The 22,925-nt window shown below is 43.7% G+C and overlaps 1 protein-coding gene across 1 annotated transcript in view; it reads right to left on the bottom strand.

Annotated features, from left to right (window-relative positions):
• Positions 1-22,697, bottom strand: part of ERC2 (ELKS/RAB6-interacting/CAST family member 2) — an 819,922-nt gene extending 797,225 nt beyond the window's left edge. The window contains exon 1 of the mRNA XM_077325500.1: positions 22,361-22,697. The gene's annotated coding sequence lies outside the window, so the exon portion shown is untranslated. The remainder of the gene's footprint in view (positions 1-22,360) is intronic.
• Between the last annotated feature and the right edge of the window lie 228 nt (positions 22,698-22,925).

Below are 22,925 nucleotides of genomic sequence, written 5' to 3'. Positions count from 1 at the left end.
CAAGTGACAGGCCATTTCAAGAGATCTAGTTTGTTACTATCAGCTAAGCAGAGAGAAAATTTAGAGCTTAATACTGAGGATGAGATTTCATTCAGAATTCTGATTGTGCAGTTTAACTATTCCACATATGGAATAGTGTATATGTAGTGCTGATTGCCCCATCCCAAAAAGTATATTGTACAATATTGTACAGATAGAAAGGAATCCACAAAGAGCAACCAAAATGATCAAGTGAAAAACAATGAGGAAAAGTTCAGTGGTTGTGGGTTTTTGGTTATTACAAAAGATGATTAAAAGAGGACATGATAGAAGTTTATAAAATTATTCGTGGCATGGAGAAAATGGGTAAAAGGAATGCTGTCTCAAGATTCTAGTTCTTGATGAAATGGATGGCTAGAAGACCAAGGACAGACATACTATGCCATATTCATGAAACTCGCTGCCATGGGATATGGTGATAGACACTATCTTAGGTGGCTTTCAAAGGGAATTAAACAAACCCAAGGAAGATATGTCTAGATATGGCTATGAACCACAATGGCTGAATGATGTGCAGAGGCAGTATCAGTACAATTCTAAACACATCTACTCAGACTCCTACTCAGGACTGTCCATTGGGGCTTACTCCCAGGAAAGCATTCTCAGAATTGCACGTAAATTTCTGAGTGCCTGTAGTTGAGGGGGCAACAGCTGGAGGAGGCTTGGACCTTCCAGGCATCTGGTTGACTGCTGCAGGATTCTGGTCGAGATGATTCATTGATCAGGTCCAGCTCATGTTCTTACACAAAATAGCTGTGTCTACCACAGCTTATGGATTGTACTCAGAATCATAAAATTTTTGCAACTATTCTCTCTAAGCTATTTCTGCATAGGCAGCTTAAGGTATCTAAATAAAAATAAACATTTTATAGCAGTACAGCAGATTTTTATTCACTTAATTATGATACATAAGCACAGCTTGCATTGAAATAACACTTTGGTTTTCTAGTTTTTGTTACATGCTGCTTTGACTGACATGATCCGCACAGCTAAAAGAGAAAAAGTTGTGTAATAACAGCTTCAGATCTTATACTGCATATATAATTGCTGGAATCTTGTATATAACATAAAAATATTAAAGTATAGCAATTCTACTACAGTTTAAAAATGCTGAAAAAATTGTTTATTTCTGTATTCTCATCTCTTCTTAATCCAAGGCTCTAGAATTAAATTTACTATAGTAATCAATTTTGTTACAAAGCTATACTTTTAACCATTATTTCTTTTATAGGCAACAGATTGACCAAGTCATCACCATACAGTCAATATTTCTAAGTCACTTAGACAGTTACAGTTTTGATGACAGCTCTGAAGCCTGGCAGATCCCTGACAGCACAGTCTCATTTTACAATCCTTTCCTACAGACCTTAGAATGCTTTCCCCCTTCTCCTAATGTATATTTGGCACTTGATGAATTTGCATATGGATGTAATAAGATCATACGCTTCATTTCACAGCAATCTTAAGAGTAAACTTGAATGCTAGATCATATGGACCATATCTTTGAAGTCAAGGAAGCAGATAAATATCTCCTTTCTTGTTTTAGGGGCCCATATGTGCAATATGGTCCCAATTTCTTGATTCCATCTTCTGCATCAATCTTATGAGTCATGAAAGCAATGAAATGTCATAGAGAAATCTTACTATATTAATAGATTTGCAACACAAACAGACCCTCTAGATCTAAGAACCTCAGTAAAATGTACCTATTTTCCCTATTTCCTCCCTTTTCCCATTCTTGTTTCTGTGGGTGTTCATCTATGAGCATTTGCATTGTAAAGTAGTGATCAATGACATTATCTTTTTCAGGAATGAAACCACTTATGCTTTCATGGATTGTTCTCAGTTTCCTTAGGTGCTGAATAATACTTCTAAGGAGGTCAGTGCAGAACAATTTGGTGTTGTCGTTGTCAATACATTGTCGTTGTCAATACTGGAGTTGTTTTGGTTGCAAGTATCTCCAACATCTATTAGCCTGCCTCAGAAATTTCTCTGAAATTATCTGCTTAATGAAACATATTTAAATGTTGCATAAGATGCTCTGTATTAATTTCATTGCTATGTTCCATCATTTCACCAAATATTCTGATAAATACATGATTTCTGGATATGTCTTCATTGACTGCAAGGCTGCATGAGAATAACAAGGGCACTTATACTGTCAATAGTGCTTAGGGATATTCTCACATAGAAATGCTGGTTTAGGAGACCAATTTACATATAAGGGATGCTTCAATTGATGTGTAATCTTGACAAGCCATGCATGTGAGAAACTCTGAACCCTCTCAAAAAACAGACTTCATTTAAGAAAAAGTAAGTAGCTTATTTAAGAGAAGTGAATATCTCTTCATGGGGTCTTTGCCAAAGCCAAGGATTCTCGGAAGAGGTTCCCCTTATCAATTTGTAACTCCCAGCACCAAACAGTTTTGAGTATGAACACACTGTTGATGGATAAGTCCAGTTCAAGTACCAAGGCTGATAGTAACCCTAGCAATGGTCTGGAGCCTGGCATTTTGCACCTAGAGGTTGACATAGGAAGAAACCAGTTGCATTTTAAAGTCACAACATGGGAGGGACTATGAGAACATCCAGCTATCAGGTGACTAACCAGGGAGTCATAAAACAATGCACAAAGAACTTCAAAGCAGAGACATGGCAAATATCAGGCATGATTTTGACAATGTAGCTGATGGTGGACTACCAAACAAGGTACTTTTGGAGAAGGAAGCTTGAGAAACCATTATTTTGCCTCATTTTTAGCTTGTAGACTTGTGCAAATCCCTTGTCTACATCTAATCTAGCACTTAGAATACCTCTAGAGAGCTTTAAAGCCATGCATTCATTATTTCATTCATTTATAGACCATTCCTTCCTAGCTTTTAGGCTCGGGGCGTATACAGCATTTAAAATTCTCAGTCTATAGTTCCAATAAAACAGTATAAACTGTAAACCCTGAATGCTCTGTTAAACAATCTCCAGTGCTTTGTTCTTGTCCCAGCACATGGTATTCAGTTGCTGGCCATGGAGATTTCATCTAACATGACTGATAGGAAGACATTCATCGATAAATCTGGGATAGAACAGGTAGGAAGGGTTTTAAGTGTGTAAAGCCAAGGGAAAGCTTGATTAGACTGGCAAAATGGGTTGAATTTGTAGAGATTGCCCACTTCTTGGAGGTTTCATCTACCACTGGTGACAGGTATGGTGATGTGCCATTCACTTGTCCTCTTGTTCACTTGTTCAGATAGTTTGTGTCTCCAGAATCCTGGGATGTTATCAGATGGCAAGAAGGCTCAATAGAGTTGATATCACATCCAGGGAATAAAGATATCCTAGTATCTGCCCATTCCATTTATTTAGTTTAGTTTCCCCACATCACAGTTTTGTCCATGAAACCTTCATGTGACCAGATAAGGGGAATGATCTGCAGTTTGTCAATTGAGATTCAGATGATGGGATGTCTAGGTGTTGGCTTTAAAATAACCAATGAAATGAAGACCATAGCACTTGTTCTTTGTCAAGTCTGCTCTACTCTTGTCTTGTTCAGTTCATTCTACTTTATTACTGAGCTGTTCTGACCTATCCGCATTGGCAGAGAAAAAGGAAGACATATCTTCTATATGTATCACTGGTGCAAGGTATTTAGAGTACAAGGGTGCATATTTAGCTCTCTGATGCTATTTTTTGCCTTTATGGATTTTGTTGGGAGTTCTTTTTAACTCATATTAGATCTGAACTGAATATCACCCTTACTTTTCTTGCAATAAGGTACCTTTTAAGTAGGCTCTTTTACCCAAACTGGCTTCTAAAGGCAAATTGAATTTTTAAGTTTCCTACACCTAAGGATAAAACAATAGAAACAGAACAGGTTTTGCAAACCCAAATTAATGCTTAATTAACTGTAGGAGGCAGCATTTTATCCATAAGGTGTGTTAAACTTTATAAAATCTGTTTGCCTTTAGAAGCCAAAGCAGGTTGTCATGGATTTAACCAGAAACATGAGAATGCAATTGTTGGTCTTGACTAAAATATGATGAAGAATACTTCTGCAGGCCAGAATCAGAGCTGGCCTAGTCTCTCAGCTAAACACTGGGATATCGGAAATCCAGAGGCCTACAATAATAATAATTCTGGAATTGGACAATGAACAAAGGATTAACAGACTAATGCTTCCTTTTGTAGATTAGAAACAATAGATATATGCTGCTGAATGTCTAAATATAGGAGAGAAGAAATAGATAAATGATGGGGAGTATGTATGAAAAACTTGGTATCCCTATATTCTCTATTATGGCATAAAATAGAAGAATGAACTAACATTGTTTTAATAAGATATCCCTATATAAATCAGTTTGTGCTGTAGTTCGGCCTGCCAATGCCTCCTCTGATGAGGAAGCCAGGCACAGCCTTCAAATGCTGCAGGAAGACCCGCCAGACAAGGTAGAGACTCCATCAAGTGCGGAGGAGGAATCTCAGGCTGAAGTCAGCATTCCATGCCCCTCAGTCCCACAACCCATGACCTATAGTTAAAGTAGAAGCCCTGAAGCCACCAGTGAGGTGCAGGACTGGCAGCCCTGCACCAGTCAACCTCTGCTTGTGTGTTTGAGTCACCACAGGATCCAGTAGGCTGCTCACCCACTGATGACTTACACTTCTCCCTGAATGACTCAGCAGGATTTTCCTGATAAAAGCAGCCATAAAAAAAACAAGATGAGCCAGTGTGGAAGCAGCTTATCAAGAGCTCTTGTGTTCCTGCTAATGATCTAGACTGCAGTGTGTTTTATTTGCTAGGCAGTGACTTGGTTAGTGCTCTTTGGGTTTGTCCTTTTGCTTTGATGCTTGGACTTTTCAGTATCTGTGCTTTGACTCTGGACTATGTTCAGACTATGCTTCTTGCTTCTTGCCCCAGGTGCCAGCCTAAACTTGGACAGTCTGAATGGTGATTGTAATTATAATTAGTTCGCCAACAAAATCAGCCACATTAGAAGTAGATTTTGAAACAGATCTTACCTATAAACTGCTTGTTTTAGTTAAGCTATTCTAATGGGTTCAAATTATCACTTTCTTATAATACTATGTTAAAACTGTGAATAAGAAAGAGACTGTTAATAAACTGCTAAAATGTAAGCAAGACTGTCTAGTAATGTTTTTACTTGTATACTACACCCACTCTGTTGTCAGGAGATTAATGATTTGATACAGGAAAGCTGCTAGATTCCAGTGCCATCTTAAGTGCACACCTAACCATGCAATGGTATTTTACTGTTCTTTCTTTCTTCATTTAATATATATATTGCCTCTCACTATGAGTTGTGTGAAACCTTTTTTAAAATGTTTGCCTTCAGAAGCCAAAGTGTGCCTTCATGAAAGGGACCTAAGCTGCTGCTAAATTTGTAAATTGAGCTCTCAACATATGCCCTGAAAACTCCTGAATACTGCTCCTACAGGAAAGGAAGGAGCACTTTAACACTCCATTCTAAGTTGGTTTTAAACAAACATAAATTAGCAAATAGACTGCTGTCCAAGGTGCTGAAGGAGGCAAAGGTGGCGTGCAGCTCTTGTTTCTAGTAGGACTCTCCCCCCACCCCACCTAGGATTTTGGTGATTCCCATCTCCTTTAGCACTATATCTAGACTGTGGTAAACCTTCCTTCAAAACACCACAACAGGTGAGCTAAGGTAGTCACTTGGCTGCTCCTCAGTGTCTCAAATTCTGCTTGTGTCCACCCCTTTTACTTCTTGTTATTGCTGTTTTCCAACTTGATTAAATGCCACAGTGTGTTCAGACTCCAATGCAGAGAAGTATGTATTGGATTTTAGAACTAGTTGTACCTTACATATGAATCCTGTGATTAGTACTATCTGCAGTAAGATTTGTTGCAAATAGGACAATTAGGGTCACATTACAATGAGGCAACTAGGAACACTTTTCTGTAGAAAATCATGCAATAGTGTTTTGTAGGTGTCTGTTACATCCCTGTTCCTAGATTTGGGTGAGTAACCATGTTGGTCTGAAGCAGAAGGGATTAAATTACTCTCGGCATTCCACAATTAAGGGTACATTTACACATCAATCTCAAAGTTTTATATGTTTATTTGCTTCACCACATTTTCCCCTGGAATTAATTCCAGATAAATGTTGACCATATAAACTAAGCTTGTTATTCCTGTTTGGTTCTTGTATCAGTTAAACATTTTCATTTTGCTGCATGTTAGTTTGTTGCTCTTCCTCTGCCTCTGTGTATGAACTGGTAACTTCTATTTCAATGTATCTGAAAAAGTGCACATGCACACAAAATATTATACCTTGAATAAAACTTTGTTGGTCTTAAAAGTGCCACTGGACTCAAATTTTAACCCTGTTGCTGTTTTTAATAACACGTTAAAGTATAGGAATAGATATAAACACAATAATAAAATGGTTGTGAAGACTTATCTAGACTGAGCAGAGGAGTGAAGAGTTGATAAATATTCCCTTACAGGGTATAGGCCTGTATACAGTAGACCCTGCATAGTATATGGCACAGTAGCTATTGCTGATTCAGCCATCTGTTAACTACCTAAGAGTCCAATGGGATCCAAATCTAACTCTTTAAGAAAAATGCTTCTCATTTAAATTTGAAAGCTAGGAGGAATATTCTAGATTAACTGCCTGGTAACAAGCACTATGAAGTAGCTTTCCAGCCAGATTGAAAGTCATCTGCTGTGTAATTATTGGAGGATAATTAATGAGATTTTTTCTTCCTTCTCATTCCTTGGACCTCCAAAATCCTCAACAAATAAGGAAATGGCATAATATATTCTTCATTCTTTAATGGGGCAAGCAACAGCCTTCCAACCCTTGGGAAATCATGGTTTTTCCCCACTCCTTCTGAACTGTATTTGTGCCTGTCTCCACCACACATTACTCAATATGTGCTAACCCATGAGAAAGTGTTCTCTAACACTGAAGGCAAAATTGTCAAGAAGCCAGTAATAGTGTCCCATGATTTCCACATTTTCCCATTTTTGTAATTATGACACAATTTAGTAGCTTGTCTGAATTTCTCTAAAAAGGCCTGAGGATATTTTTAGGAGGAAACAAAAGGAGTATTACCTAAATTCACCTCTACCCAAAAAGAAAAGGCAAATGCCTAGAAACTGTATTCAATTTGTTTATCTTGCAACTTGGCCCATCTGTAAAGTGCTCCGCAGGAGCGGTAAGAATAAGACAGTAAGGCCTAGTTGGGAGGAGAATGGGGGGGGGGGGGTGAGTCTGGGATAAAAACTCAAAGGGGCCAATTGAGAGCCATGAAGTGGCTCCCGATTGCCCCCCTCCAATTGTCAGTCCAGGGCCAACTGTCCAATTGGGAGCCGTCCAGTGAGCAGCTCCCAATTGGCCCTGGCCTGACAGCAAGGCAGCCAATCGGGAGGCGGGGCAGGGGGCGGGGGGAATGCTTCAGCGGCAATGGAGCAGGCCTGCTCCTTGGGCCACATAGCAGATGGCCCATCGGGTGGGAAGGGGCTGGGGAAGGGGCCAGGGAGTCAGGGGGAGGGGCCCAGGGGGGAGTCTTGGCACAGGCCCAGGACAGGGGCTGCTAGCGACCATTGTATTTCCAGATACAATGGGCTTTAAATCTAGTAATTACAATAATACTGGTTTGCATTCATGCTTAGATGACTAGAGCAGTTTGAAGGAAGACGCTCAATGAGGTAATGAGAACATCTAATTGCACGCTTATGAGAGCCTATGAGATGGTGGTGAAGACAGCAAAGAGAGAGTACTTTACCACTTCCATTGCAAGCTCATGACCAGCACAATTGTTTAGAGTAATTTAATTGCTCACCACCCTCAAAGAAGGGCATTCAAAAGTTAGGGAACTGGACATCAGCTGTGAGGCTTTTGCAAGCCATTTTGCAGATAAAGTCTTGTCACTCTGCTGCAGCTGACTGCCAGCACTTAATGCAGAAGATGAACTGGATGCTCCTTGGCCACCTTTGGAGGAGACTTTTGGTAGTTTCAGGTGCCTGACCCAAGGTGAAATGGATAGGCCGCCAGTCATGGTGAGACTGATCACATGCCCACTGGATCTCTCCCCCTCATGGCTCCTAAAAACAGCTGATGAGCAGGTGGGAGTTCCTATCCAAAAGGTTATCAACCTTGCCCTTTCTTTGGGGAAATTTCCTCATGAGCCTGAGCTTCTATATATGAAAGAATACTTGCAAGTTATGCTAGTCCCCACAAAAGTAAGCCCCTGAGTTTTCAGTTCTTGTTGATCTAATGACCTAAGTCTTGTGAACTTAGCTGCTGATAAATGATATAATGATGTAACTAATTTATTTTGTTCTCACATTTTTGTCATTTGGACACATGGGAAAGAGGCACTAGAGAAATTTCACAAATGGGATGAAATTAATTCAAAAGAAATTCCATCTAAACATCCGGAAGAAGTTCCTGACAGTTAGAGCGGTTTCTCAGTGGAACAGGCTTCCTCGGGAGGTGGTGGGTTCTCCATCTTAGGAAATTTTTAAACAGAGGCCAGATAGCCATTTGACGGAGAGGCTGATTCTGTGAAGACAAAGGGGTGGCAGGTTACAGCAAATGAGCGATTGGGATGTGAGTGTCCTGCATAGTACAGGGGGTTGGACTAGATGACCCATGAGGTCCCTTCCAACTATATTATTCTATGACTAGTGATCAAGCCCGCTGTAAAATAAATACAGCGGGCGTTAGGCAAGGGAGCCCCCTGCCCGGCGGCCCAACGCGGCTCTCTGCCCGGCGGCCTGACGTGGCCTGCCCGGCGGCCTGACGCTCTGCACGACTGCCGGGGGCTTCCTTGCGGGCGGCCTGACGCCTCGCGCCTCCGAAGCATCAGGCCGGCAGCAAAGGAGCAACTGTGAGCCACGCTGCTGGGGCTGGGAATCGGAGGGACCAATCAGCAGGCGCTGCGCGCCTGCCGATTGGTCCCTCCGATTGTCTGTCCGGAGGAAGGGTCCAATCCGGACCCTTCCTCATCCCGGACACATCCCGCCCCAGAACCCCTTACCCTTTTATTTAGTCCGTGGCGCCCATGGTGCCACGGGCGGTGTTAAGATTCTGTGAATCTAGACCTTCAGCAACCTACACCTCAACATCAACCTGACTATGAACCAATCCAAACAAGAAGTACATCTTCTAGACACCAGTGTACAAATACATAAAGGAAGCATAAAAACCACGTTCTACGAGAAATCTACTAGTTGCCAAATATATGTTTGCCTCCAGTCCCCACACTGAACACACAAAACAATCCATTGTCTCCAGCCACATCTCTCAGAGATTCTCAACTGCAGGATCTACAACAAACATTTTTGGAATTACCAGTAAGGAAATGGATCAACCAAACCAGAATGATACTAAGGGATAATCTACTACAAGATAGGCCTAAACAAAACAAAAACAACCACTGATGGTCACATACAGCTCTCAACTCATACCAGTTCAACACATCATTAACAACTTGCAGCCTAGACTGGACAGTGAAACTTGTTTCTCATAGGTATTGGGGGACAAATCTTTTCATGCCAACTTATCTCCCACAACAATGCACTTCCTAACATGGGCATAGACTCTATGACAAGAGCGTGCAAGAACCCCAAATGCCAACTCTCTCCCCATAGTCATTATGACATCACAATCACCAGACCAAACAAAACCAGGCATGCTATCTCATGTTAATTCACTTTTCATCTTCCAACATTATATATGCCACCAAATATCATCGATGCCTTTCCACTGGTTCTCCCAAACCAGTAGAACATTTTAATCTTCCAGGACATTCCACTTTTGACCTATGAGTGGCAGTCCTCAAACAGAGAAGGTCCAAGGAGAGTTTACAATGTGAAATAGCTGAATATGGGTTCATTCACAAATTCAGAACAGTGGACCCCCAGGGCTTTAATAGGGACATCAGATAGTTCTCCCTCTGCATTTGTTGATTCTCTGCCCTGAAGCATTTCCCCTCTGTTCTAATCACAGTTCTTAGTCTGAGGAAGAGTGCTTGCACTTGAAAGCTCACACCTTGAATAAATCTTTGTTGGTCTTAAAGGTGCTACTGGACTCTGATTTTATTGATTGCAATGAACATTGTTCCACCATGTCCTGAGTTCCTTCCTTGCAACACCCCTCCCACCTTGTGACTGGGATATAAAGACTCAAAGATCTCTATTCCAAGTCAGATATTACAAAGAAAGCTTTGACTCTTGAAAGCTTATGCCTTGAAAATCTTGTTGGTCTCTTAATGTGCTACTGGACTTGGATATAGCTATTCATGTGTATTGTTTCTCTTTCTGTAAAGCATCTCAAAGAAGCCCTTTAGTCTCATGAAAGACTTTTTACTGTCATGCTCATCACCACATACTGGCTATTGCAGTGAACTACCTACCCCTCTGCTATACCTTGGCTTGTTTTTTCAAGAGCCATGTTTGGTTCTGTATTGAGTCACATTTGGCTCCAGAGCCATAGACTGTAGATCCTTCAGTTAGAGTAGCGATGCCCAAACTGTGGGCTGCGGACCACATGTGGTCTTTTGACAAATTGGAGGTGGGCCCCGAAGGATGCCTTCTCCCCCCCCCCCGGCCCTTCATCCCCCCCTGGGCCTTTACAACACACTTCGGGTGTCATTGTCTCCCATCACTCCCAGATGGGACTATCTCGTTGCAGAGAAACAAGCTCAGGGTTCCCATTGATTTGTCATTGTCATGAGTTAAAATTTCCATGAAAATAAAATGTTCCTTATGTTCATAGTTTTGGCGTGTTTGTATCTTATTTTGAAGGGATGTTTAAACATTACCATAGCGATCAGAGAGCATTAGGGCAGTGGTTCAGAGTAGAGAAATACCCCCCCACCAGGCATCAGTAAAAGGCGTTGAGTGGTCCCTGGTGAGTGGTCCCTGGCGTTGAGTGGTCCCTGGTGATAAAAAGGTTGGGGACCACTGAGTTAGAGGCCAAGCAACTTATGATTCTTCCTGAAGCTACAAGAATAATGAAGAACTGAATGAACACACAAAGGGAACCGCAATATATTCTTCCCTGTACACAGTTCTTATGACATTATTACAAAGCACTATAGGAAAGAGCTTCCTCTCTTACTTGTGTATAGGTGGTACCACATTTCAGTAAACCAGCAGGGTCCTTGCAAAGAGACTCTACTGCACTGAGCTATAAAGTAAGGAGGAAACAAATAATCCCCACTAGTAGATTCTACTTTAATCTTACCATCAATCTTTTGTGCATGTAAACCAAAGTGGTTGCAAACTGCGACACAATCTGCCCTTTTGTTCTTCAACAGAATGAGATTCTTTTTTCCAGATATTTGGGTTTGAGTTTTTTTGTTTTTTCTTTCACTTTTTTCTGCCAGAATAAAGCAACTATTTGAAAGGGAAGATGCTGTTATTCACCACCTCCTGTTGAAACTGTTGTGAAGCCATCAGAAAAAGCATGAAAGCACAAAATAGGGCCTTTAAAGAGCAGCAATTTTCTACAAATATAACAAATTAGTCTCTTAAGATAATACTTGCAATCAGCATCCAAGTGTGTATAACAGCAGCATTTGGGAAGCCTAATTTGACTACTTCAGAGTTCTCAGCATGAAGCTGAATGTCGGGGTACAGAAAAGTTCTTCTTTCACATGGATAAATTTCATAGGAATTATGGTTAAAAAGACATTTCTCTTGGTGATCAAAATGGGGAGAAATACATGCAGGCATATTTACAAATTTAGACTATCCAGTGTCATCATTTTTAAAAATCCTATTTCCTTATTTTCATGTATATCAAATATTGTTTATCAATACTCACTAAGCAGGGATGCATCACCTGATGTACCCTTCCCACCTACAGAATGGGATGGAAATGAGACTGTTTATTAAGCCAACGGATTACTTAAACTGGTGCCATGCCTGAAATACTAAATAGGATTTTTCCCCATAGACTTGAATGGGACTAGAATTATCGTGAATTCTTTAGTGCAGGGGTAGTCAACCTGTGGTCCTCCAGATGTTCATGGACTACAATTCCCATGAGCCCCTGTCAGCAAGCACTGGCAGGGGCTCATAGGAATTGTAGTCCACGAACATCTGGAGGACCACAGGTTGATTACCCCTGTGTACCCATTACCATGAAGAGAATTAGTTCCAGGTATGATTACATTTATTCAAAACTAGAATATAAAGAGCAATGTCAACTTTTGAAAAAGGGAATTGACAAAACTATACTAGAAATGGAGATAGTAGCCTACACAACCAGTCCATATGCGTGGACTGACTTAAGTTCCACAGAATTCATTGGCACATGTTCACATAAGATTATCACAAAATTACTTCTTATAGTATAGATAATAGCTTTCTACAACCTTGTTTGGACCAAGTAAGAATGAAGTATTTTCTTCTTATCTAACATATAGACTCACTATGGCTGGTTTAAATTTTTTGTCAGTCCAAATAAATAAAAGACCATATTGACTCTCAGAGTGGCATACTTAGAGAGTTGTTTGTATTGTGACATCTTGCATGAGGCAAGTGGAGCAAAATCATATCCCTATGCCAGCTCAAATTCTACGTGAAGACACAATATTAACTGCACAACTTTTAACCAACATACTGGTCTTTGGATGGTGGGTTTGTATATAATTTCTAATTCTGCCTCTATCCCACTGTATTCATATCCTATCTAATCTCTCTCCACATTTCAACACACTCTTATAGCTTTGTGCTGAATTCCACCAGGCCATAGCAGTTGTTCTCAGTATGTGGCAACGACCCATCCGATTATGCTGATGTTTTTTTAAGCTAATTTATAATAGTCCTTCCACATAATAGGCTACGACAGTATGCTGACACGACAGTCATTATAACTCATCCTAAATAACAAGAACAGCTTTTGATGTTGTTGGATAAATGCAAAAATCCAAAAACACAACCACTTCTCCATTTTGTTTGCAATGATTCCTGTAAAGTCTGAAGGAAAGTTTGTACATGATTTGATGCGCAAATTATCTCTGGAACTTATTTGATGATAGGGGAAAGTAGAAGAAGTTCTAAGGAGGTTCTCTTTAGAATAAAATGCTCCTGCCAAGCACGGAGAATATGTGCAAGTTATTTCTTCAATCATATCCAGCACTAATCTTGCTAGTACAGTATGGGATAGATACATGAATAATGTGTGATAAAGAACTTGTATGATTCAGCCTGTTAGCCAACAGTTATTACAAACTCCATCATTTCTAAAAGTGCTGTCCTGGAGTGCTGTTTCTAGCTGACAATATTGCTCAGGAGCTATTTATAATTAGGTGGGCAAAAACTGATGATTCAGTAATTCACTTTCTGGCTCTTGCAGAATCCTTTTTCACAAAATTAATTTGTCTTTGATATTTAGGTAAGCAATCCACCTAATGCAACGGTCTTCTTCAAATGCTGTTGTGTGTTTTATTATCTAGTTATACAAGTTGAAAACAACCCAACAATATTTTCCTATGGAACTGAATTGATAAGATAAAAGTAAATTGTTCATATAACAGGAAATTATTTCACATACAATTTACATGAATGTCATGTGGAGATGATTTCCTGTTAGAGATATGGCATAGCTCAAGAGGCTTTCATTTTGTCATTTTTATTGAGTGTTCACAGTGAAATTCACTCAATAGTTCTGTGAGTGCTAAAATGAAATGAAAAGCACCATGATGTCATATTTCAAATAATAAAATATACAGGATTATTTTAGAGATGTAGAGAAGTTCTTTACCAAACACTTTATCATTATGCCACCCAACTGGAACTAATCCATTCATTCTTAAAGAAACATAATGTTGGGTGGGAATATGAATTCTACAACCCATCTTAAAGCATATTATCATGAAATACTTGGCCTGGGCTTTCCTGTTGGATAGCAAACTTGTGCCCACACTTGATTGAAAGTTTATTATTCACGAGGGGGGAAAGTGCAGCCACAGAAATGGCAGTTTTCCTTGGAATGCCCATTAGGAAGATGTTCTTGTCTTTAAACTCAGAGTCTGCCCAGCTTTGCTTGTAAGTTCAAAGGATGCTCAAGACAGTCACCTCTAGACTAGACTTCTGTAACTCGCTCTACGCAGGCCTGCCCTTAACCTTGACCCGGAAACTGCAACTGGTGCAGAACATTGTGGCCAGGGTGCTCACAGCAACACTATGGAGGTCCCACATTTGGCCCATCCTCCAACAACTGCACTGGCTTCCAGTCGAATTCCGGATGAGGCTTAAGGTTCTGGTAATCACCTTTAAGGCCATCCACGGTATGGGCCCAGTGTACCTAAGGGATCACCTCTCTCCCTATACCTCTCAAAGAGCCTTACGCTTTGCTACTACCAGCTGACTAGTGATCCCTGGCCCCAAGGAAGCTCACCCTCAACCAGGGCCAGAGCCTTTTCCATCCTGGCCCCCACCTGGTGGAACAAGCTCCCAGAGTTAAACAGTTCCCCAGGGCCTGCAAAAGGGAGCTCTTCCATCAGGGTTTTGGTTGAGGTTGACCTGAATTCAATCACTTCCTATTGGCCCCTGAGCCTCCCCTCCTCCTATGGAAACCAGCACTGACATGTCCATCCCATGGGGCTGTCAGTAAGTTACAGTTAAAATGGACATTCTCACCATGTTTGTTTCATTATGTTATTGTTCTCCTGTTATGACTGTATCACTATTGTTCAACTTATCATGTTATTTGCAGTTTTTTTCTTCAGTTCCATGTAAACTCGGGGGAACAAATAAACAAATAAATAGGAAAAGGCCAAATTGCTTGCACCTAAAATGAAGTTTATTAAGATTTAAGAAAGTGCTGATATACTGGGGATCTCTGGCAGTCCTCTTGAGATGTCACTCCACAGGATGATTTGATGGCTACACATCTGCCCAGATGCCTGTCATCCTAGGCTTTCATTCCATTGCCTGGCAATCCAGCAGGAGGGTTGTGGGGATGGGGCAGAATTCTGGGAGAATAACTAAAAAGAAAAATAAGGTATGTTCTATGTAAATGTTCTACAATCTTTTATGTAAATCACTCAGAGACATAGGGAAGGGTAGTATAAAAATCTAAATAAATAAAATAAATACATTATATAAGGATAAGAGTTCCTGGTGATTCCTTAACCTACCAAGACATGACAAAGGGTAGCTGTAGGAAACTTGCTGCTTTCTTTTGCAATATTTTTGTGTGTTTTTTCCATCGGGCAAGCATCTGTATCTTCTTCCATGCAAATATAAAAGCAGGAAGCTTATTTGTCATGGAAAAAAATGCTAGAGATGAAGAGTTACACAAAGGAATAGACATTTTGCATGTTGCAAATATTGAATTGCATCCACCAGAGAACATCATAGAAGGTGTTGACTGAGCATGCCTTCCCTTCCCCTCAAACTGTCTGCAATATGTTCTGAAAGTTCTCTCTAACATTAGGGTTGCCAGTCTCCAGGTGGTGGATGAAGATCTTCATGTGACAGATATTAGTTCATCTGTAGAAAAAGGCTGCTTTGGAAGGTGGACTCTTTGTCATTTTACCTTGTGGCTGCTCCTCCACTCCCCATAACCTGGTGTCATGCCCCCACCGATGCCTCCTCGGCCCTCTGAGGCATTGCCACAGCAACCAGAGCCAGCTGTTCCACATACATCATCTGGGCAGCCAGTGTAGGCTGAAGATGCCTTCAAACCCAATGCAGATCAAGCAAGGAGCAAAAGGAAGAAGCTGGTCATTAGCCCAGACTGAGTTCCAGCACAGCCAGACTCAGATGACAGCCAGAGGAGCTGATTGGGTGCTTGAGACGGAGAGAATGAACAATGCCAATGGAACAACGCAGAAGTGCAAGGCTGCTGGCTCAATGTCAGCATAGACCAGACACAGCTGATGCAGCTTTGGAGGAGAGTGATTGATGGCCGAGCTGGAATCACTCAGCTCATTAGCAGGGCTGCTTTTAGGCAGGGCTGCAGCAGAGTTTCGGCGTGGGGGCAATCTATGCAGAAACCCTCCTGTCCAGCTTGGATTCCTTGGGCTCTGCGAACTCCCTATTGGCTTGCCTGACTTCTAGCATATGGCTCTTGACTACGCTCCCGGTAATTTGACTGGCTTTGCTGACTATATGCTTATCTGGATTCTGACCTTGGCTGTCCTTTGACTACTCTTCGCCTCCCCCCTAACTGTGCTTGCTTTGATATGTAATGACCTGGACTGGACATTGACCTTGCTCTGGTGTGAACTCAGGCTAGACTCTGCAGCCCAGACACCTCCCGCCCAGCTGCCACTGGGTGCAGCCGGATAGGGCAGCATACCTGGCCTCTTCAGGCTCCTCCCGCAAATGGCCAGATATTTACTAATCCAGAGCTGGCAACCACATCAGAGACTCATTTCACCTGCTATAGTGAAAATGCATACAGTTCACTAATTAGTCTTGGCTGCCAGATGTTATTGGTACGTTTCCTATTCTGTAAGGATACTGTATGTGGCAAATAGGAAGTGCAACATGAGCCATAATGTGCTTCCCTAGCTGGCCGCACCCAAAGGAAGTCTTGAGTAGTATGCCCTCGGCCAATAAGCCAAGCCCCAGTTAGAAGCAGATTGCAAAGTCAAAGTTCAGTCCTGGTCTTAGCACTAATCTGGCAAGTCAGAGTCCAGGAGTGAGCCGAGAGGATGGTCGTTCAGCATGCCGAGGTCAGGAACCAGAGAAGCAGAGTTCAAAAACCAAGTGATTCCAGATACCAAAACAGTAGTCCAAGAGCCGAAAACCAGGAGTTAAGAAACCAGGAGTCAGTTGAACAAAGCTTAAGCAAATGTGAGATGGAAACTGAGGTCAAGGCAACAAGTAGGTTCAACACATAGGTTGCACCCACATGGAAATGCTGTTTCGACCTTGCTTATGTGCAACCTCCTTACTGAGCTGAATGGCCCCACCAGAGACCTCAGGCATCGTCTGTCCAAGTGCCCTAACCTGGGCCCCATCAGCTTTCACAGCACGCCATGAGCTGGGTGCTCCTGCAGCGCTCTGTGAAATCTGCTCACTGTCTCCATCTTCGGCATTCCAGCAAGCTGTCCGGGCTGGGCTGGGGTCCTGGTGCAGTTAAAGGCACAGCTGGTGAAGAGGCCAGAGTGTCAACCTGTCTGGAACCCAGTTGCTCCTCGTTTGGGGCTTGGAATTTGCCGATCGTGCTTCTGCACCTCACCACTCCATCCTTCTCCCTCTTGTTCAGACAGTGGTGGTGGCAGCTGCATGGAAACTGGCAGTGGGAGGGCAGGTGCCGACAAGTGGCAGCTCCTACTCCAAGAGCAGGAACTGGACACAGGAGTATGACACATTGCTGCCTATCTGATGTCAGTGTGACCTCCACTCCAAATCCCAGCTGATATTTTTTCTGAGTATGTTATTCTTAAACATATTTTTACAGACGTCTGGGTTTATTATATGACTCCCACATCTTCCCTGTTTCTTGCTTCCTTTTTAAAAGACAGGCACTGCCTTTGCCATATCTTCCCCTACTTCCATAATTTCTTCAGGACTAGACTTGGGGGAGAGTGTTTGATTGACTGGATTGCATCTGGGTGGGGAAATGTGGAACTGTTCTTTCAAATGGTGAGAGAAAAGTGGGCAAAAAGATGACATTTCATTGGGCATATGATTTTTTTTTAAAGCTGTGAGTGGACTAAAAGGATACATACAGACAAATAAAGGGGGTGAGATTAACCAACTGGGAAATAACCTTAAAGTACTGTTAAGTAGTGGGAAATTCTGCTATGGGGTTAGTTTCATCTGGATAAGAGACTATTTGGCTACCTCTAGCACTGTGGAAGCAAATACACTTCTAAAGCAATCAGCGGAATTCTAGAAAGTGAACATAACTCAAGGATGAATCAGTTTTACTTAACGCCAGCTAAACATCACCTGCCTCCTTTATAGTTCCCTCTGATTCTATCACCAGTGCTAAACTACCAACTCCCCTCTAGCATCCTCTCTGCCTTTGCACCAATTGCTTATAGGTTTTAGATTCCAAAGTTGGGTAGAAGTATTTCCACCATCAGGGACATCATACAAACAACATTGGGTGGGATACGGTCGAGAGCTTGGCCATCTGGCTAATCTGCCCAATGCACCACCAGACACCCTGCCCCGCCAGCTGGAGGCGGCCGCTGCCTGGGCATTGCAGTTTCCCAGGCTTTTAATCCTGGGTGATTTCAATGTTCATGCAGACTCGCCCTCTTCAGGACTTGGTGGGGACCTGGTGTCGTCCATGGCGACACTAGGGCTCTCGCAATTTGTTGCCGGGCCCACCCATCATGCCGGCCACACACTCGATTTAATTTCGGTGCTGGGAAAGAGGTAGAGCTGGATGCAGCTTTGGCTGTACCATGGTCAGACCACTATGTCCTACGGGCCCGGCTTGGGATACCACCCCTTTCCCAGTTTGGCGGCGGGCGTATTCATGCCCGCCCACCAAGACTCATGGATCCACTTGGTTTCTGGAATGCTCTGCGAGACCCAATGCCTCCTGGCGACTCACTTGCGGGCATGGTCGAGGACTGGCAGTCCCACCTGACGGCCGCCATAGTTGAGTTCACCCCTAAACGTCTTCTCTGCCCTCGACTCACACAGCCCCCTGATAAACGGAGGTGCTCCAGGAGAAGAAAAGGAAAGTGAGACAACTGGAGTGAGTGTGGCGGAAGATGCGCGATGAAGCTGCAAGAATATCTTATCACACGCTTATGAGGGCGTATGAGATGGCGGTGAAAGTGGCGAAGCAAGATTTCTACGCCATGGAAATCGCATCCACAAGCTCTGGCCCAGCCCAATTATTTATTATTTATTACAGCAGGCGCTAGATCATGTTCTCGCGGCCGGCGAGTCGGCAGGCTGATGGCACGCGGGACATGGCTGCCTGACTCATCGGAGGTGCTTCGCGCCTCCCGACATGTCAGGCCGCCGGTAAGGGAGCAACTGCGAGCTGCGCTGCGCGCGGCTCTCAATTGCTCCCTTGGCGGCGGGGCGGCAATCGAAGAGGCCAATCGGCAGGCGCTTTGCGCCTGCTGAATGGCCCCTCCGATGGTCTGTCCGGATGAAGGGTCCAATCGGCACCCCTCCTCATCCTGGACAGAGCCCACCCTAACTCCTCCCCCCAAGCCCTTACGGCTTTATTTAGTCTGCGGCGCCTGTGGCGCCGCGGGCGGGAGTTAAGATAGTTAGATCTCTTACCGCCCTTGAGGGTCACCAAAATATTAGACAATTGGAACTTGACTGCCAGGCATTAGCAAGCTATTTTGCGGATAAAGTCTTGTCGCTGCGCCGTGACCTTCCTGCCACAATTAATAAAGTAAACAAACTAGAGACCTATTGGCTGCCTTTGGTAGTGAGGTTTGATGGCTTCAGGCGGCTCTCTTCCTCCGAAGTGGACAAGTTGCTAGGGTCGGTTAGGGTGACTACCTGCCCCCTTGACCCCTGTCCTTCTTGGCTCCTCAAGGGAGGTGGCCAGAAGATAGGAGGCCAGCTCAGAGACATCATCAACTTCTACCTGAGCAGCTCAAGGAGGCGGTGGTTCGCCCTCTCCTGAAAAAACCATCACTGGATCCGCAGAACCCTGCCAAATACCACCCAGTATTGCACTTAGCGTCCCTGGGCAAGGTGGTGGAAAGACCTATGGCAGACCAGCTCCTGGCATTCTTGGAGGAAACTTCAGCACTCGATCCATATCAGTCTGGCTTCTGTCCTGGCCACGGGGTAGAGACGGTGCTGGTCGCCCTATTGGATGACCACCGCCGCCAGATGGAGGCGGGTCAGCCATGTTGGTTCTCCTGTAGGCGGCCTTTGACATTGTGGACCACAAGCTGTTGGTCCACCTCTTAGCCAGCACAGAGATACAGAGCACAGCCTTACGTTGGATATGCTCCTTCCTCCAGAACCAGTCCCAGAGGGTTGCTGTGAGGGAGGAGTTCTCACAGCCCTACAGACTCCCTTGTGGGGTCCCTCAGGGCGCGGTCCTCCCTCCCACATAGTTCAACATCTTTATGCGGCCTCTGGCCCAGCTGGTTTTGGACTGGGTTGCCATCATTACGCTGATGACACCCAGCTCTATCTCCTAATGGACGGCCGCCCGGACTCTCCCCCAGAACCATTTGCCAGATGTTTGGAAGCAGTATCTGAATGGTTCGAGCAGAGTCACCTGAAACTCAACCCCTCCAAGATGGAGGTCCTGTGGTTGGGAGGCAGGGGTCGGGAACAGGCAGCGTGCTTACCCACCCTGGCATGGGCGCAACTGAACATCATGCCCCAAGCTAGGAACTTGGGTGTGACCATTGATGCCTCCCTGACTATGGAGGCGCAGGTCAAGAGAGTAGCGAACCAGGCATCCTTCCATCTTCGCCAGGCCCAGCTACTAGCGCCCTACCTGTCCCCTGACCACATGGCCATGCAACAGTCACCTCCAGATTAGATTTCTGTAACTCGCTCTACGCTGGCCTACCCTTGTCCCTGACCCGGAAACTTCAGCTGGTGCAAAACGCAGCTGCTAGGGTCCTCACTGGTACACCTTGGAGAGCCCACATCTAGTCCATGCTGAGGCAGCTGCATTGGCTACCAATAGCTGCCCGGATCCGGTTCAAGGTTCTGGTTCTAACCTTTAAGGCCATACGTGAGTTCAGACCCACATACCTGAGGGACTGCCTGCCGCCCTATGCTCCCCGCAGGGCTTTATGCTCTGTGAGTGAGAACCTATTGATCATTCCCGGCCCTAAGGAAGTGTGCCTAGCCTCGACTAGGGCCAGAGCCTTTTCGGTCCTGGCCCCTACCTGGTGGAATGAGTTCCCGGGTGAGCTGTGGGCCCCGCAGGATTTGTCAGCCTTCCGCAGGGCCTGGAAAATGGAACTCTTCTACCAGGTCTATGGTTGAGGCTGGGGTCAGCAAACTAGGAACATCACCCCCCCCCCCCGAGTCAGGAAGTGTACATCACTCTGTTCCATTATCTCCGATATCAATATGGGGAGGGATGGGGATTCTCTGCCATCATGTCAGTATTTTAAAGTCTTAATGGGGCTTTTAATGGGTTTTAATGGGGTTGAGACTATTGTCAACCGCCTCGAGCCTGTAGGGAGAGGCGGGAAATAAATTGAATAACAACAACAACAATAATAATGTAGCAAGACCCAGGATAGTAAGCACTCCTCTCCCAGGCAAAGTTCAACAAGGGGATAAATAGAGGAAATATTGCTGATTTATATGGAAAGATTATTGACTATTTATTACCTTTAATTTAGAATGTTTTCTGTTTTCATCTTCAAAGTGTAAATCTTGATGCTTTCATTCCCAAGGAATGTCTCATGAAAGAAACAAAACCACCTGCTCCTTTTTCTAGGGAGAATGTTTATGTTAAAATGTTCCCAATGTTATCTGCATCTAACCGCTTGGGTTTCAATGCATTGCACAACAAAGGTGGTTTGGCTGTTATTCATATGAGTCAAGGAACCTTCATTCAGCCTGTATCAAAGAACCTACCAACATTCTGTTTTGTTTGATACTTAAAAGGCTGCCATGACTACCTTTGGGTTTCTGGGCAATTTGTTGAAATGCTAAGATTGTTATACATTTTAACAGCTTTGGTCGTAGTGGCAGGAGGCCACTAACTTGGGAAAATGTGGAGGTCAGAGACCATGTGTGCTTCAAACCACAAAAATGTATTTAACTTCATTTATACCCCATGTCTCTCCCCAGTAAGCACCCAAAGTAGCTTACGTAATTCTCGTCTCCTCAACATCCACACAAAAACCATGAGAATTAGATTCAAGTGGGCAGCCGTGTTGGTCTGAAGTAGCACAACAATAATCAGAGTCCAGTAGCACCTTTAAGACCAACAGGGATTTATTCAAGGTTAGGCTGAGAATGTTAGTGACCCAAGGTCATCCAGTAAGCTTCTATGGTACGTGGGGATTTCTCGCAAATATTAGTCTGATGATACCATTACACCACAGTTATTCTGGGTACAGATAGAAATTACCCTTGTTTCTTCAGACATCTTCCTAGTATTAAGTAGATGCTAGGCAGTCCAAGTGATGGAGGAAGGGAAGTTACCTGGCATAAATCTAAAGGAGTTAGAGAAGAAACCTTTGGGTGGGTGCAAAAGTTAGCTCAGACGTTCATCCTTGCAGCTAACAGCCTGTTGACTGCATCATCATTGGGATATGTTTGCCAGGAAGCTCTTTGCAATCTATATCAGGGGGTTTAAAAGGGGATTAAGAGGGGCCAAACACTAACACATGTTCTCATCACAACGGAAACAGGGACACAGAAGTATTGGCTATATAATCATGTACCTGATAGGTGGTTGGATTCCATAATTTGTCAGCAGAACACTAGTGAGTGTGGGCCTTCTGGCTCTTCCCTCTCAGCAGCAGACATGTCCAACCCTGGGGAAATGTGAGATCAAATGTGAGATCAAATGTGAGATCAACACAGAGTAATAGGCATTTGGGTTGGGGAAAGGGGGCTAGGCTGAAATCCCTCCCTTCTGCTTCTTGTGTGGAAGCAGAGCAGAGCTTTGCTAATGGAAGAAGGCTTCCTGCTGCATGCTCCAGATCTGCATAGGTGTTACTCCACGAAGTTCCCACAACTCAGGGAATAAGCTTTCCCAGGGCCAGAACTGGATACTGTTGGAGGGCAGAACCAGTAAGATTGGGGGTTTTGCTTGGAATTCACAAGGTCTCTGCACTGGATCCAGCTCATCAAGTGGCCTGTTCCATTCCTCATTCTCCCTCCTCTGTTCCCCCACCCCCTCAGTTCTCCCAACCCACAACCAGAATTCTGAAGCAACATCAGCACATCCTGCTGCACAAAATCATCAAGATTTCGATGCCATTTGTCTGCCCTAGACTGTAACTT

The sequence above is a fragment of the Paroedura picta genome, chromosome 3 (genome assembly GCF_049243985.1).
Source record: "Paroedura picta isolate Pp20150507F chromosome 3, Ppicta_v3.0, whole genome shotgun sequence".
In the NCBI taxonomy this organism is placed as follows: Eukaryota; Metazoa; Chordata; class Lepidosauria; order Squamata; family Gekkonidae; genus Paroedura; species Paroedura picta.
Note: the sequence above shows the minus strand (reverse complement) of the source record. Positions and strands in the feature narration are given on the sequence as shown.